This window comes from Ptychodera flava, chromosome 12 (assembly GCF_041260155.1).
Source record: "Ptychodera flava strain L36383 chromosome 12, AS_Pfla_20210202, whole genome shotgun sequence".
Classification (NCBI taxonomy): Eukaryota; Metazoa; Hemichordata; class Enteropneusta; family Ptychoderidae; genus Ptychodera; species Ptychodera flava.
Window position 1 is genome coordinate 35951408 of NC_091939.1, and position 19012 is coordinate 35970419.

A 19012-nucleotide genomic window follows, 5' to 3' on the forward strand; every position below is an offset into this window, starting at 1 on the left:
TTTAACATTTTGCTTCTCTGTTTTCTTTATAACAATAACTTTATTTGCATTCACCTCTGATTCTTGTGAAGCTAGTATTTCAGAACCTGATTGGATAAAATGTGTGATGTTTTTGCTTCCTACAGTCTGCCTTAAGATTTATCAGCTATTCACGCTCAATCATATTATTGGCCATGTCTGCACAACTGATTTTAAAACTTCTGTGTACATATTTGAACCCTGATTTTGTTATTGTTGATGATTATAAAAATGTTGAATCTTGTGGTACTATGCACAAAATTTGCTGTAACTAAAGTGTATTCTTTCTTCTGTTTTCAGCATCTCTGTTCTACGTTAATAACTGCATATTTAGTTTTCATGCTGTTACTGATGTATTTGTCCTTGTAAATTTAAACTGATGAAGTGTTTATTCCAAAGCAGACTGCTGAAGAGTAATATGCCAACTTTTGAAGGACATTTTATGCATGTAGTTTGCAGGCAAATTTGCAGCAACATGCAAATTAAATGTTTGCTGCAAATTTGCTGTAAGAGGTTTGCTGCATGTTTGCAGAAAGTTCACAAGAAACCAAATTTGACATTTGAAAAAATGAACGACCTTCATATTTGCAGCAAATAGTTTGCTGCTATTATTTACTGCAAAGCTTCCAGCAAATTTGAAGCAACAGTTTGCATGGTAGCAACTAACTAGTTATGTCACATTAGATACTAGTCAATGTAATGTCTGTATGTTTAGCTCTTGAAGAATTTACATTTTTAAGTATACCATGGCCAGGGTGTGTGGTATATATACCATATTAAAACCACCTAAAGTCGGTTGATTGAGAGTTAGGTCTACAATACGGGTAAAAACAGACTTTAAATCATTTGTCTCTGAAATCAAGTTTTCAAATTCAACTGTTCAAGATGTGTACATGATGTTTTTTTGTGCTAAACCTGTGTTTTTGATGTGTACAGCATTATGAGGACATCTGTACATTTTGTGTGCATCACAGCTGTCAAAGATGGTACATTATGCATTCATTTTGTTCCAAATCTGTACTGCATAATGCATACATCAGAATGTCATCAATGTACTAATGATGAATGCATCAACTGTAAATTTTTAACAGACCGATGCATATATCATGCACAGTTGATGCACTATTGATGTACACCAAAGATGGATACATTATGCATTCATTTTGTTCCAAATCTGTACTGCATAATGCATACATCAGAAGTTCAACACTGCACTAATGATGCGTGCATCAACTGTAAATTTTTAACAGGACCGATGCATATATCATGCACAGTTGATGCACTATTGATGTACACCAAGATGGATACATTATGCATTCATTTTGTTCCAAATCTGTACTGCATAATGCATACATCAGAAGTTCAACAATGCACTAATGATGCATACATCAACAGTAAATTTTTAACAGACTGATGTACACATCATTCACAGTTGATGCATTTTTGATGTACTCCTATTTTGGTAAGGGACGCTACGGAAGAGAACGTTGGAACGTAGCATCACCGTCCATGTGGGTGGAGGGACGGTGGTAGCATATAAAAACTACCCAGGAAACATCACGCTGTAGATTAGCCGGGCAGATGCGTTATTGTTTGCTTAGCAAACAAGCGGCATGTCTCATCTCCCTCAAAGGAGACAATAGACGTGCAGGCTCCTTCTCTTCGTACCTCCATGTTTTATGCATAGACCTGGCTACTCTGGAAAACGAGATATGTCCGACCTAAAATGTTGCTCTTCAAGACGATGATTTGGCCGGCCAAGCTTGCTGCGAAAACGAGCCCTGCCACTCCTTGACGTGTTCTGCTGGGAGTGGCTACTCGAGTGGCAGAGGTACGGATTCGCAGCAACGGCCAAGCATGCATGGGATGGATGCTTTCCTGGCAGTGTTCAACGTTTCGTTTGTGTGGACGGTAGACGTTGCAAATGCTTCAACTAAAGGGACTGCCCGATCATCCTGGGTTCATCAACTATACTGGCGTTACGGTTAAAAATCCGAGTGTCGACTAGCTTTTGACCATTACGCAGTGGCCAGTGCAGTGCCTTTGCGTTCGTCGCCATTGCCACATGTGCACGAATACCGTTGCCCCTACATCAGTCCTTTCTACCCAGCTTCCTATGTACCATCCTAATTAGTGGGTGGACTTGATTGGGACGACCGGTGTAGACCGGTGCACCCGGGGCAAGTAAGTTCGTCCTTGATTGGGTCGGGGATTCTGCGCGCGCATCTATTCGGGGATCCCCGAATGGCCCGATCGATTTTGGTCGGGGCAGACGACGAATACAATATGGCGGCCACTTGATTGGAGGATCCGCCGGATGACCCCGACCACATGACGGAAAGAACCGGTCATACTCCGGTCCGATGAACACCCGGGGCTTCCCAATCAAGTCCCCCCAGTCTGGTTCCCTAACCCATTTCCCGGTAGAGGCGTGGGGAAAAATAGGGTCAGGTACCGGTAGCCATCTTGAACAGAATTTTGTTCAAGATGGCGGAGGTTAGTCACCTGACAGAACATGCTACAACAAATATGGCTGCTAACATGAAAACGCCGGTCAAAATTCGACTGGATCAGAATTATGTTCGAACACTGGTATCCAAACCAAAAACATTGGCACACGAGACGGGAAACATAAACTGAAAGGATTAATCCAGAAGTACGGGGAAATAGAGGTGATTGAAGGCTGGCTGTGATATCTCAGCAGTACTTGTGGCGTGTATCGAACGCACTAGGGTCATGGAGGTCATCGCCGACTGTGGCGTGACCCCAATGACCCGAGCACGTTCGATACACGCCACAAGTACTGCTGCGATATCACAGCTAATTGAAAGCAAACTTTGTTGGAACTGTGAACGACAATTGATTTCGATGGATAGAATGGTGTCCGAATTTCGTGAAAAATGCCAGGCATCATGTCGACGTTCTAAAAGTATCAAGAGGTGTGCTAAATCACAGTGGCTAAATCATGGAGGTAAAAAGTCTTTCTTTCTACCTCCACGGCTTTGTGGTACAAACAAGAAGTTGGTATCAAGTGAGCCTGAAAGTAGGTATTCCAAGTGAAAATTTTAAATTACTAAATTGCTTTTTAATGCAATTTCCAAAGAGTGCTTGGAAATGATGAAAAATGCTTTTTATCTGGTCAAAATCGGTTCAGTCATTCAAAAGTTATGAAGATTTTGTGTATGTAAAACCTCGCGGCCGAAGGTCACAGTATTGAAAAAAGTTAAAATTGCTAAAATTATAGATTTTAATAGGCTTGTTTTCCCTGAAATACATGACTCTCTAACAAATATGTTGCTAAAAGTATTTAAAAGTAACTTCTTTTTACAAAATAATTAAATCTTTGACCAAAGGAAATTACTCTTTGACGTAAACGCATCCAAATATGACAGTTTGTCTGATTCTGCATCGCGGAAAAATTACAAAATGACTGAAAAATACAAATTTTGGCAGATTTACAGTCATTCTGATGCAAAATTATTGGTGAACTTACAAAGCATTGTTAATCTATATGCACTACTACTGTAGTGTAATTAAAAAAAAGGAAAGTTCATGCAGGAAATGTAATTAGATAGTCAGAAATGTAGAATGAAGTTTGATTTAACTGCAAAATGTGCCTTTGCCGGACAACCAAAAATAGGGTAAAATATGAAAATTAGCCATGTTTGTCAAAATCTAGTCAAGAACATTGACATTAAAAAGTACAAACAAAGCCTATCAGCAAAGAAAAACAATTTTTCAACAAGTTTCAAATAGATATATGGTAAACTTTCTTCCCAGATCATTGTAATTTTGACCAAAAATGTCACTTTTGTACAAAAAATGACATTCACATTGGGTGATAAAATATGAAAAGTTACCATGTACAAATGTATACGCAAAGTCTGAGCGAATATTTCATAGTGTCAGACCATCTTTTCTGGGTTTTTATCTGTAGAAAACCCTTTGTTATGAGTACCAATGAACATTCAGCAACAAAACTACTCTAAATGATGAAAAAATGTGACAGAAAAACCCATTTATGCAAATTTCTTCCTTTGAATGAGTGCTGGTGGCGTATACATATGTAGATATGCTGAAAACCTGCATGCCATGGCATGGTTAGTTAATCACTGGCTATGAAAATTTAAAGTTTTGAAATGTTTATGAAGTTCATATCAAAATTTTGATGAAGGAATATCTACTTTCGCAAAAATAACCTACACCAAATGTTGCCATGGCAACCATTCTTTTAATTAAATTATCAGTTATCAACAAATTCCTTTTGTATGCCAAGACAGCTCATCTCAGAACTGCCACTGGACATACTTATATACACAAATGATTTTGCAACACCCTGAAAATTGAATGATCTTCAACAGCTCTGATTTACATTTCATAATTTCCTAAACATGCATTTTTTGTTTTTTTATTAACGCCTCAATTATATAATTTGATATTACTGTACCATTAGAATATGTGAGGTTTTAATCTTACCATGATCCACAATATTTTTTGGTTGTTGGAAAAAATCAAATTGAAAGTAAATGGAATTTGAAACTGTTGTGAAGTAATCTTCAATTGCAGATACTACAACAGAAGAGTTCAGCACTGCCAAGATAGGAGTATAGCACACTGAATTTTAAACTTCAGAGTAATGAAAATGACTGAACTGTGTCACAATAAAGTTTCTTTTATTCAATCAATCGTTTCATTTTTTCCTAAGATTGTAGAGACTAAGGATATTAGTAACTTTCAACCAGGAAAAAATACCAATATGTAGAAAGGATCAAAAGAAATCAACTTATTTTTTTCTTTACAAAACCGGAAAGTAACACATAATTCTCATTTAAGTGATTGGGGCTACATGTAGTTTCATTCTTGTCGATGTTTGATAATGGAAAGGAACACAAAAAATAACTATAACTTAAACAATCATTATAAAAATATTTACGAATTAATCTCAAAAGCAACAAAATTCCAAGCATAACATTACACTATGGTTCAGAATGTTCATTTACAAAGTTCACTCAAAATGTTCTTTGAAAACGATTGTATTTTGACAGCCGTACCGGCAGCTACTCACTAAAAAGTCTGTGGAAAAAGAGTACTAAACATCGTTGTTTTTCAGGTCAACAAGTGATTGAATAAAAAAAAAATGTCATGAAACGGTAAAACAACAATGATAAATAAGTAACGTTTCTAAAGAGTACTAGAAACGCCTAGCTGAGAGAAAATTTCATCCCGTTTCACAGAAACTGACTGCGTTTTCGAGCGCCGCAGCTATGAATGGCAGATCTGGGGAATCCCCGCGAAAATCGCTCACACTCCTCCAAAATGATGATTGTTCGCTTTTGAGCTGCATGATTCAGCTTGTCAAAAATATTTATTTTTGTAGATAATTAAATTTCTTATTTTTTTATTTCGTTTGTTAATTAAAAGTCATTTTAATGTTTTTAGAGGCTTTAAAAAAATTCAAAACTCGCTAAAAAAGCGACTATTTGGCCAAAATTCAAACGAAAAAACATGAAAATAAAGGTCGAATCATGGGCTATCTATCTATGAATACTTTCAGTCTCTATACGCTTGGGCTCAAATGCGATAGTACGCTGTGTATACACAGGCTCAGTGGTCTAAAAATAGCGCGTTGAAAACATGGCCGCCGCTCTCGCCGATGCACGATTTTTGCATCGAAATTTTTCACTCATTTTCGTTCGTATGACTTTGACACTCCAGGAAACGATTGAGAAGAAAGGGGTAACTTGAAGTATTGAGGTATTTGCTGATAATTTGCCAAATTAAACGAGAAAAAATGCTTCGAAAATTCCCACACGTTTACACACAGCGTTTTCAGAAGCCGTAGCATGTTCGTGTGGTATACCTACTGAAAGTGCGAAACCCAAGAAACATGAGAAAAAGTTACAAGTGTTACTTTCATCCAATCACAGCTTGTTTTATTTTAACCCAATAGCGTCCATGTTACATTTGCCGGTACCTGACCCTATATTTCCCCACGCCCTCTACCGGGGAAATGGGTCAGGGAACCAGACTACCATCCTATATGCTGTAGCGGGCATTTATTGTAAAGGTCGATGGGTAACTATATTGTTTTACATGCCACACATGACTGAGGTATGGCCTTCGGGGAGCCTTCGGGGAGGTACCCGAATCACGAACTACGTCAACCTTGCGTGGTCGACCCATTATAGAGTGTTGCGTCCGTGGTGGCGAATCAAACTTCGAAATGAGGGTCATTCGAGAATTTATTGCGCGAAATGCGCAATTGCGCGTCATAGAATTAACTCTGATTAAATTACAAATCAGTTTATGTCATCTCGTTTCAAAACCTAAAAATAGGTGGTTTTTATGACCCCTGCTTGACCTTCCATCGTTTGAATTTCAGTTTTTTCAAAATTTGAGAAAGTATAATTTTTCTGAAGTCACGTTTGGTGGTATATTTCTAGGAGTTAGGATATTTAGCATAAATATCCCAATCTGGTGCCCTAATAAATTTGTCATCCACTCTGACCCTAAAATACATTTCAAATCATAAACACTTGAAGTATGCCCATTTGCAAGCTGTTGAATTATATTACAATATTAGCAAATTTACCTAATTTGATGCAATTGTTGTCTTTTTCGGCCCTTAGGAACTTGTAACTCTGAAATACAAGTCCAAAGGCATTGAAATTTAAATTTATAGGGCCTTACAGATATGCTTGAAACCTGCACCGATGTGGAAAGAACTCAGGGGAATGTATTTTGGGGGATTTTTTCTCTCAATTTTGGTTAGATTTTTTTACATAATATGACAGAACCCCATGGCGAGAGAGTGCAAGCGCGCCGTACCAGCGGTATTTGCACAAGTGTTTGCGGGGGATCCGGCGGTCGTGCTTTCACGAGCGCAGCGATTGAAAGGACAGCCGGATTCAACGCAAACACGAGTGCAAATACCCCAGGTACGGCAAGCTTGCTCGCTCGCCATGGGGTTCTGTTATTATTACATATGTTTCCCCCTGTTTATTTTATCAAGAAAACAAAGGAACTAAAAAAACACAAGCGAACACATTTTACATGTAAATAGTTTACGCGACACACATTGAAAGACAAGGATAACGCGCTGTTCTATTCATTTGCATGCAGGTATGGAATAATGTTTTTTGGTATTTGCACTGCAGTGCAAATACCGGTAGTACGCCGCGCGCTTCGATGCAAGTAAACTGTGGTACATATGTAATAATATAATGATCTGATCACTTTTAAATTTGCTTCTTGAGTTCCTTACAGTAATTGTATAATGTTGTGCGAAAAGTATATGAAAATATTAAACATATCTTTTTGGATGATTTGTGTTATTGATGATTTGTAAATTGATGCAGCTTAACAATAGTTACAAGTTAAGGCTTGCAAGCCACAAATTGTTTTATTGCTAAATATCTAGATTTTGTATTCTTCAACAATATTTTAAAACTTTCTGTGGCTGTAATATGAGATAAACTTTAACTTTAGTTGGTTTTGATTTGAAATCAGAATATTAAAAATAATTATAAAATAAAAGCTAAAATGGTCAGTTGTGAGCATTTTTTGCACTTATCCCTTCATTTAAAATATGCTGTCATTGGCTTGATGACCTCAACTCACATTGAAAAAGCATTACTTAGGAATACAATACAATACATCTTTTAAAGTACTTACTAAATTTGAAGCATGAAAGTATCCAGATTTTATTTTGAAAAGTTACAGATTCAGAATTTAAAGTGAATTAACAAACTCAAAACTTACCTCTCTCATCACCAGGCCTCTATTTGAATTACCCTTCCCACAATCCAAAGTGCACTCTCAGACTTAAAACTTACCTCTCTCAGCATGCACCAGGCCTATTTGAATTACCATACCAACAATCCAAAGTGCACTGTCAGTTTCTCAGACTTAAAACTAACCTCTCTCATCACCAGGCCTCTCTATGAATTACCCTACCCACAATCCAAAGTGGACTGTCAGTCTGTCAGACTTGAAACTTACCTCTCTCATCACCAGGCCTGCATTTATTACCCTTCAAACAGTCCAAAGTGGACTGTCAGACTTAAAACTTACCTCTCTCATCACCAGGCCTGTATTTAAATTACCCTTCCAACAATCCAAAGTGGACTGTCAGACTTAACACTAACCTCTGTCATCACAAGGCCTCTATTTGAATTACCCTACCACAATCCAAAGTGGAATGTCAGTCCGTCAGACTTAAAACTTTCCTCTCTCATCACCAGGCCTCTATTTGAATTACCTACCCACAATCCAAAGTGGACTGTCAGTCTGTCAGACTTAAACTACCTCTCTCATCACCAGGCCTCCATTTCTATTACCCTACCCACAGTTCAAAGTGCATTCTCAGACTTAAAACTTACCTCTCTCATCTAACCTGTTGTTATTACACTACCCACTTAGTATGCAAAGTGCATTGGCAGAGTTAAACTTACCGCTCTCATCATCTTGCTTTTTTAAATAAACTTTTATCTTAATAATTGTTAACCTTAAAAGTACACATTTTCCCAACTTTTGTGGTTATCGGTAATTTTTTTCAAGTGACTTTTTGTTGAGATAAAATTATGGTTATAATATTTGCATTTATACCACTTAATTATTATCTTTGTTTAATACCGTGTTACATAAAGACTTTCAGCATTGAAATATATGTATATCAGAACAAAAATTCCTGAATCAATCAGTTTTCCATCATAGAGAAATGTTGTTCCCTAAATATGATGAATATTATTTGCAAAATAAATTATTTTCAAATAAATGTACCAACATTTTGTTTGTAAAACAGGGCAGTCCAAAATCTTTTTGAAAAACCTCAATTACAGTACTATTGAACTGGGACTGTATTGGTTCCCTGTTCATCAATTTCAAAGTATTCGCGTATTATACATCTATTTGCATAATGAATAGAGTTTCATTGTACAGTAAATTCCGGTATCCAAGGGCGTGGAGTTGGGATAACCCCCATGTGGGTAAAGGACAACTCTGACACACAGTTTAGCTGAGTGTGCTGTTGGACCCTAGACCTCACAGTGTTTTTATATAAACACAGCTCACAATGATATTTTTTTTCCAATTTTTTCAGAGAAAGACATTCCCACTATGGTGAAAGTACACAACAGATGAAGATTATTCCTAAAACTACAATTTCATGCAAAATAATTCAAAACTATTAATGATTTCATTCACTGGGTCAAGTGCAGGAGGGCAAATAAGCTTCTGTCGAGAGGGCCCTCCTGAACTTGGGCTAAAAAAAAAAACATATTCAGCACATATTGTAAAGTTAACCCTCAGTTATCAATCATAAGATGGTTGCAACTTGCACTTTGACTGAAGTGCTTGTGAAGTGCTTGTGACACACTTGAAGTTAACAACCTTCAATTAAAATATGACAAGCTTGGTACAAGATTGTAAGTTTTCACTGGATTTCTTACAACCTTGACAAACCTTGAAACAAGTTAAGGTCTTGCCTTTAAAACATGTGTGAAGGTTGTTGCAAAGTTGTACAAGCATGGCACAAGGTGATATCTTTGGCAAGGGTTGTCACATTTAACCTTTGAACCCGGTTCAGACATAAATGTCCGATGGTGTCATAGAGTACCAGGGTGTCAGGGTGCAAAGGGTTAATCAAACTTGGTCAGAAATTAAAAGTAACAAGTCATTGTTGATGACACAGTCCCCACATGTTGATGGGCACTATTGATTACAAGTCCTTAGAGAGGATATAGCTCTGTTCATTAATTGGGGCTAAGATTAAGAATGAGTTACATGGTGGTGAAAACGTAAAACCAATGTGGGCTGCCATTTTAGTAACTGATTTGGTAACTAATTGACATGATTTTGCCAAACAATGCATACTATCATAACACTGACTGATTATCACATGTACCACCACATTTCATAAGCAATACTGCCAAGTGTCAATGAATTGTATAACAACACTGTGAGATCGGTATATGTGTACAAAGTTTCATGTAACTGGATGAAGTGTTTCTGGACATATCACTCCAATTAGGAAAGTTCATTACAAATATAAATTTAATATTGATTAACATGATACTGCATTGTGTCTTTATTCAATGCTAAAGCAATGTGAGCTCAACATCTGTACCAAGTTTTATGAAATTTGATGAACCATTTCTTGCCACATCAGCTTAATTACAAAAATTCAATAAATATGCAAATCAGCCGTTAATTGACATGATACTACTATACCAATACATGCCATTACATCACCAAAAGATCAACATCTGTGCCACGTTTCATAAAATTTCATGCAATATTTCTAGACATTACACTAATTACAAAAGTCTATCAAATATGCAAATTAGCAATTAATTGACATGATACAGCTTTATGTCTGCAAACAGCATTACAGTACTGAGTGAAAACATCAATACTGTGTTTCATCAAATTTCATGCAGTGGTTCTGGAGATAGCCCACTAATTAGGAAAGTTCATTAAATATGACATTGCTAAGTTTCTTTGTAAACTTATGTGAAACTATGTGCTAAAGATCTATACAAAGTTTCATCAAATTTGCTGTATTTCTAGAGATATAAGCCTAATTACAAACACAGGGCCAATGTCCCTGAAGCTACTACAGACATTGATACAAAATTAAATATTTCCTGAATCATGCATTATCTCACTAAAGTCAACCAGGGACCTAAACTATTTGATGTGAATATTCATTAACTACACAATGCTTTCTTAATTGGTTCATTGTCCGACAGTACACAATACTCTATTACTTCCGTGCTATCATAGACAAGAAAGTATTTAACATGAGTTTTCAATACTGATTTCAATACTTATTAATAGTTTTATCTTTCTGTATCCCATTTGCAATAGTACGTCCACAGTTAGGAAAATCACCAGTACCATACAGCATCCTGGCAGTATCATGGAATTATACAAATACCCACAGACTAGACACGAATTCGCCGATGTTACAATTTGCATTAGGAAATAAAATATGCGAGTACTACTATACTGTTCGCATGCAATGTCTTCAAATCTTTATTTGTCACATGATGATGTATATCAATTTTGCTACTTTTCTTGTGATCGCGCTTTGCTACTTTTATTGTGATCGAAATGTTCAACCCAAGGGAAACATTTTAGCTCAACCGTTGCATCCTTGCATCGTTGCATCCTTTCCAAATACCCTGACAAAATAAAGACACTTGTTCTCTTCCACAGATGTCTGCTCATAGATGGTGTACACATGCCATACAGGGGAGATATTACGACCCTTGGCTCTGAAGACTACATATCAAAGTTGCCATTCCAAATTATCTTCAAGAAAGACAACGGAACTGTTATAGAATTGAGGTAAAACTACTTTATCTTTTTAGTCCTTCCACCAGAAGACATTCAGAATACGCAAATTCACATAATATCATAACATTACACATATTTCAACCAACCATACACCTACAATAACATTAGATCACATATGCAAGCCACAGTTTCCTTATTTTCTCCTGCTAACCATTTCCTGTCATTTTCAATAATTGCATCCCATTCTCCTCAACACAAACATCTCACAAAATTTGTCACTTGACGCTTGATTATTTTTTCTTTACCACAGACCACTGGAACAACCACCATCCACACATGCTGAGACTACCAGAAAGCCATCAAAGATGCCATCACGAAGTGCCACCAAACACAAGTAGCGATTGCCATCACCTAGTAGCGGTCCTGAACCGGCTTAAATTTGCGACACCATTGCTAGCCCAACCAGCCAGTGTAGGGATTCATACACATACATTTAATCAGGTTTAGTACCGACCCAAAAAATTGTGCGTGAACGGTCTGCAGTACTCCTGAACCGGCTTCAACTTTTGACAGTATTCCTGGCCCAACCTGGGCCAGTTTAGGGATGAACTACATTCGTCAAATCATGTGTTCACAGTTCAACCAGTTCAGAACTGGCTAAAAGAATTTTCCAGTCTTCCTATTGACTCATGTTTACGTTTGTTCCCATTTTGTTTCCTATTATGTTCTGTAATTTGCACTTTGCGACCTCAAGTTTCGGCTCTGGAATATTTTAATGGATGAACAAACAGTCCAAAATAAAACTCTCATTGAGAAAATATTAAGTAAATTTCATAGGTATGGAGGTTCCTAGAGTGACAAAATGTCAGAATCTCCTTGACTGACTTTTATGCAGTTCCCTGTGGGCTACGTTAACCATGTTTGTTGCAGTCAATAGTTTTGGATATTACCTATTGTACAAAATGATGTACTTGTTCTTTGTTCATGATAATGTTCACAATAAAAAAATTGAAAATCTGTCACTACTTGCTCTTATTCCTTTTTTAGCTCCCATCACTATATTCGGTGCTGTCTCTGCAGCCGTCTGTGCACACAGCTATCTCAGACTTGCCCAATTTCTTCCAAAAGATGTACAAGGATAATACCTTATGACATACATCTGCACATTGATTTCTGCGATCATTAATTTAAACTTAGCCCTGTTACAGAACTTTATTTTTAAACTTTTCCATAGAATCCCAAGTATTAGCAGATGTGGACATTTGCAAGGGCAAATCTATTCGCTGTAGAAATTTAAAAAGACGGAACAAAATTTTGAAACCTACACTTGTAAAAAAAAAAAAAAAAAAAATCTGAATCCCATCCTGAACTTACCAGCCCCACCCCAGGATAACAGTCCTTGCACTCCAAGACCAGATATGTAAAAGCGCCCTCAACCCCAATTGTTGATCCGCGACTTTCACCTCTCCCCCTCTTAACACGTGACGGCTCACGTGTTCAATTTCAAGTATCCCTTTACAAATTTAACCATGGCGGATAGCTGGTACACTGCTGTCTCTGTATGCTGCCTTCGCTATCTCAGTATCTGATATCAAAAGATTTGTGCTAAACGATAGCAAAAGTAACGGTTACTTCCCTGATCATTTCACTTCAGAACTTACACAAACTTGGCTAGACACAACCATTGTACAATATTCAAGTGAAACTCTAAATTTATTTTGTAGATCCAAAGCGCCCCCAGTGGTAGACATTGCTTTTTTACCAATCGCAAGCCTGTTCACTAGAGACAAGCTAAAAAAAAAATACTTAAAAAAAAGAAAATCACTATGTATATGTCAATACTACATCACAGTGTCATAACGTACTATATCTGACAGAAATATAAAAATGTAATACAGCTAATATCTGATAATCTACAAAGTACCAAGACTAACTTTACATTGACTTTCAAAACTTTTATTGCTATCTCAGTTTAACAAGGAAGTCATCTTCTACATGGCCATTTCACCTATATTGAAAGTTCCCTGAACATTGAGTACTATAAACTTTCCATTTTCCGGTTTTCTTTAATAAGAACAAAATTTTGATCCAGAACATAAATTTTCATGTTTCTATTAAAGATAAATACAAAGTTAACAGATTGTCCGAACTTTCATGAGACTGAATTCTTGGCAGAAATTTGATGAAAAAGCCAAAAATTGTCATTTTTCATTATTAAAAAATTCATAACTTTTGATTGAATGAATCAAGCTCCTTCAACCTTTTATTTTTCACCTTCGTACCATACCACTTTACTGTCAAAAGTAGAAAAAAATGCCTTGGCCACCCAACTATAAACAAAATCGGTTCCAACACTTTTATCTAATGTTCTTGTCATTCTGTCAACCAATCACAGTAATGCACGTGAGCATATTCAGTTCATATCTGGTTCTCGTCTGCTCCCTTATGGGACTAGGGTTGAGTTCTTGTTCCACGGAACAACCTTCGGCCATTTCCGTGAATTCGCAGAATATATACGTAGGTACTCGTTGTTGCCGAACGCCGTTCTCGTGTCAAGAACAGCGCACCTAAACGCACCCATAAGGTGTCCCATCATACCATATATGAAGGGTGGTAGCACTTGTGGTTACTGAGTTATGGACAAATATGTATATTTGAGATCAAAGGTCACTGAGGTCACAAGACATTTTGTCAAAAAAATCATATTGCTAAGTTATCCCTATATACCAAAAATCAGACCTCTTGCTCTATTTGCTCGCTCAAAATTAGATATGAACATAATTAATGAGGTACAATATGTGGCGTCATAAGGTGTCCCATCATACCCTATATATTAAGGGTGTAGCTTGTGGTTACTGAGTTATGGACAAATATGTATATTTGAGGTCAAAGGTCATTGAGGTCACGTGACATTTTGTCAAAAAAAATTGTATTGCTAAGTTATCCTATATACCAAAAATCAGACCTCTAGCTCTATTGGCTCGCTCAAAATGAGGTATGCACATAATTAATGAGGTACAATATGTGGCATAATAAGGTGTCCCATCATACCAAATATGAAGGGTGTAGCACTTGTGGTTACTGAGTTATGGACAAATATGTATATTTGAGGTCAAAGGTCACCAAGGTATAATAATGATTTATTTACCCTTTATCAATGTAGATGTACATAGCTGTTTTTTCAATATAATTCATATATAAGTTACAGGGTAAATAGGAAATGGAAAAAAAATAGCAAAATTGCTTGTCAAAGTCCATTTCCTCTTTGAATACAATTATGATTAATCTAATAAACACATATTTGAGGGCGATAGTACATCAATTCTTGTGCAACATGAAATAATTCTCCGTCATGTCTATGGACGCATGTTTTTTATGTGTATGTCAACATTATTTTGAGGGATTGTCGGAAGGAGCTAAGAGATGCTTTTGATCTAATATCATGTGGTAGGGTGTTCCATAAAATACTTCCTGTGTAAGATATTGCATGTTTGCCAATAGTTGTGTTGATAGTTGGTACAAAAAGGTTTTCTGTCTCTTTCTGTCGAGTACTAGTGTGATGGAATGGAACAGTAATTTGAAAAATGATGAGGCAAGGTATCGTTAATTAACTCGTACATAAAAGAACAAACTTGTAATTTGTGAAGTTTGAAAATATCAAGAATGTGTAACTGTCGAAATAAATCGGATGAATGTGCTGTGAAATGACTAAAGGTCATTGCTCTAACTGCCATTTTCTGTGCTAGATGAATACATGTCAAATGAGACCGGTATGTGGTTCCCCAGACCTCTAGTCCATAGGTTATATGAGGTTGAATGAAAGCTTTGTAGATTAATACCGTACAAGAATGTGTTTGGGAAGGTACTTTCTTAGTTTGAAAAGAATGCCTACTTTTTTCCTGACTGTAGATTTTACCTGTTCAATATGTTTTGACCATGTCAGATGCCTGTCAATAACAACACCTACAAATGATGTGGCTTCCACTTCTTCAATAATCTCACCATTGATATGGAGTGAACCTAGCTGAGTTATCTTTCTCTTATTATTTCTAAAGAATTAGTCTTAGCACGATTTACAGTAAGTTTATTAACATTACACCAATCTGTAACTTTTTTGAATTGCAAGTTGACATCATGTAGATTTATATTAAAGTAGTTTTCAGGGAATGTGGGGAAAACATTTGTGTCATCAGCGAACAAACGAAAATTTAAGAAGTTGGATGAGCTGGCTATATCATTGATAAATAGTAAAAACAATGTAGGGCCCAAAACTGACCCCTGTGGTACTCCACATTCGATACTAAGACTTGGTGAAGTGTTATTATTGACAGACACGTATTGGTACCTTGCTGTAAATAGTTTGTAAACCACTACATGGATCGAATTCCTCGTATACCATGGTATGCTAATTTTTCAAGAAGTATATCGTGATTAATAGTGTCAAAGGCTTTGGAGAAGTCGAGAAAAATGCCAAGAGTTACTCTGCCCTCATCCATTTGTTGGATTATATAATTTATGAGATTAATTAGAAAAAGTTTTGTGCTATATTTTTTGCGGAATGCATATTGATGTTCATAAAAAACATTATTTTTTTCAAGAAAATTTATCAAGCGAGCGTTGACTATTTTTTCCATCACTTTACTTAGTAGAGGCAAAACTGAAATAGGCCGGTAATTCCTTGGATTTTCGGTGGACCCTTTTTTAAAGACCGGTATCACTTTGCTGCTTTTAGTAAGTTAGGGAAAGTACCTGATAGAAAAGACAGGTTAAAAATATAAGAAAGTGGTTTGGCTATCACAGTTGATGCATCAATTAAAAGTCTGGCTGGCATTCCATCATGACCACAAGCTTTTTTTGGATCAAGTGTGTTAATTGTTGCTTTAACCTCTGATTCGGTTGTAGGCGTCATGAAAAAGGACATTGAACTGGGTTCTTGAAGATAATCTGTATAACTGCTACTTGTTTTAGTGATGTTAGTGGCTAGATCAGGCCCTATTTTGACAAAATAGTTATTCAACGCTTTAATGATATTATTTTCTCCTGAAACCATGTGTTCTACACCATTTATGGATGTGCACAGACTCTCTGGCAGAGATCTGCCTGCATTTTTACTCTGACTTCAAAGTACATTGTTGATAGTTTTCCATATATTATTGCTATCATTTTTGTATTCAGTAAAAGTATTACTGTAGTATATCTTTTTAGCGTTCCTTAGAATAGCTAGCAACGTATTCCTATATTTTTTATACTTGCTGACAACAGAAGAGGTAAATTTGATTTGATTACCTTACATTTTATGCTTGGTATTGATAGACTTTTTGATTGCTTTTGTAATCCACGGTTTTCGAATTCTATTATTGCTTACTGTTCTGGTAATAAGTGGTGCATGTCTGTCACTTATTTCATTGAAAATAGAATGAAACTTTTTGTACGCTAAATTTACATCAGTACACTCAAACACACAATCCAAATTTGAATTTCTAAGATCCTCACAGAAGTTAAGGGCATTATAAGAATTGTAATTTCTATGTGTAATCTTATTTTTAAAACTTGGTTTGATTTTGAAGTTTTCAAAAAGAGCATATACATGGAAATGATCAGAAATATCGGTAAGTAATGTTCCAACCTTAATTGGTCCTTAATTGGAAAACGATTTATATTGCTATAAATATGATCAATCAAAGTCTCTGATGAACTTGTCACTCTGGTTGGAGTTGAAATCAGCTGTTGTAAGCCAATACATTCTATAGAAGTGAAATAAGAATCTACGTTTGCTGAAGTACTTCTAGTATTTGCATCAATGTTGAAATCTCCCATTAGAATACAATCAGTCCTATCGATATTGTGTTGGTACAAAGTGTCAAGCAAGCTATTTTGAAATTTACACATATCAGAGTTTGGCTTTCTATAGATAATACCAACTAACACTTTGCTCTTGTTCATTGACACCTCCAGCAAAAGAGACTCTGAATGAGCTAGTCCTTTACATTCAGTATTTTATATGCTAATGAGGAGTGAATGTATGCTGCCACTCCACCACCTTACCAGTATCACGGGACTTCATTTCAAGATTGTACCCTTGCAAGTTGTAGCTATCTAAGTTATTTACATCCCATACTTCAGTGACACCTATTATAGAAAATTTGGACTGAATAACATCTTCAAACAGATGTTTTAGACTGTCAACATTTCTGTTCAGAGATCTGATATTTACATGGGTTATGCAGAAAGAGCGATTAAATACTGAATTTTTTTAATAATAATAATAATTTACTTAAGGTCACATGACATTTTGTCAAAGTGTCTGAGATATCAGATAGACTCACGGATGGACTCACAGAAGGACATGTCCAAATCTATAAGCCCCCTGGACTTCATTTTTGGGGACTAAAAACTGTGTCACTGCATCCCTTTTGCAATATGAATACGATGAGAAACTAAATTTTTATTTTTCTTGGCCTTATACATGAGAGTCTATGGAGAGCTGCCTTATACATGGGAGTCTATGGAGATGTAAACTAAAAAGTCCTTTAAAGGTCTGGTGAAATGCCCATGTTGCAAAATCACAGAAATACAGTTGATGGTCTATAAAACAGTTACATTCATTTCTTTTTTCGTTTAGCGCGCGTGATTATGAAATATGGCAAAAGAAAAATGCAATGTGGGCGTGTCCCCCGAGCCTCTCCAGTCGACTTTTTCCGGCTTTCCGAAGTTTGCCCGACGCCGTATCTCATAACGGGAAGTAAAGTATTTCACACCTCCGTAAGCTCCCTACGGGGGGTAACTTCTAGGGTTTCCGCTTACATGAGCAGGACAGTGTCCTCCTTCACAATGGGAAAACGTTGTTCTTTTGGTGGCTGTGACAGCGGCAAGAACATGAACGGCTCAACTGTAAACTTTTTCAAGTTCCCGTAGGGAAGTGTTGAATGTTTGAACCATATTATGTGCTTGTCTCTGCTGGTTCGTACGATCGGCCATGGTCTCTCGGCTGAGCCTGCCTCGCTACTCGCTACACAGAAGGTTGGGACCGCAATGCAAATCAACTGCATGAACACCAACACTAAACGTTGTGACTGCCATTAGAATGCACTTGTCTACAACACGGAACGTCGGGACCGCAATGCAAATCAACAGTAACTTAAAACGTAAATGGGACCGTGATTAAAATGCACTACAACTACAACACGGAAGGTTGGGACCACGATGCAAATCAGCTGCATGAACAGCAACACTGAATGTTGAGACTACCATCAAAACGAACAACAACATGGAACGTAGAGATCGCGATACAAATCATGGAGGTAGAGTCCTCCATGATACAAACATGGAACGCGTCGTTGGTACGGCGATTAAATTGAAGAACAACGGGGAATACCGGACCACGAGGACCGAGATGCAAATCGACCGCAACATGGAATGTTTAATACCGTGATTAAAATGCACAACACAGAACATCTAGACCGCAATGTAAATCAACTGCAACACCGAACCTTGTTGCCTCGATTAAAATGCGTATGTCTGCTATGTATAGCAAAAGTTTCAATTCTCGCGAGCGAGCGTTCCTATGCCCGCTGTACACTAGACGAAATGACGTCAAATTTATCGCGAGGGCTCGATTGCGTATGTCTAAGTTTCAATTCTCGCGAGAGCTATTTATGCATGCTGTACACTAGACTATATGACGTCAAATCTC

General features: G+C 36.9%; 1 long non-coding RNA gene across 1 annotated transcript; it reads left to right on the forward strand.

Moving 5' to 3' along the window:
• The first annotated feature begins 11239 nt into the window (after positions 1 to 11239).
• LOC139146352 (uncharacterized) lies at positions 11240 to 12338 on the forward strand. The gene is made up of 2 exons (XR_011555119.1): positions 11240 to 11370; positions 11630 to 12338. It is a non-coding gene; the product is annotated as an uncharacterized lncRNA (long non-coding RNA).
• Positions 12339 to 19012: the final 6674 nt, after the last annotated feature.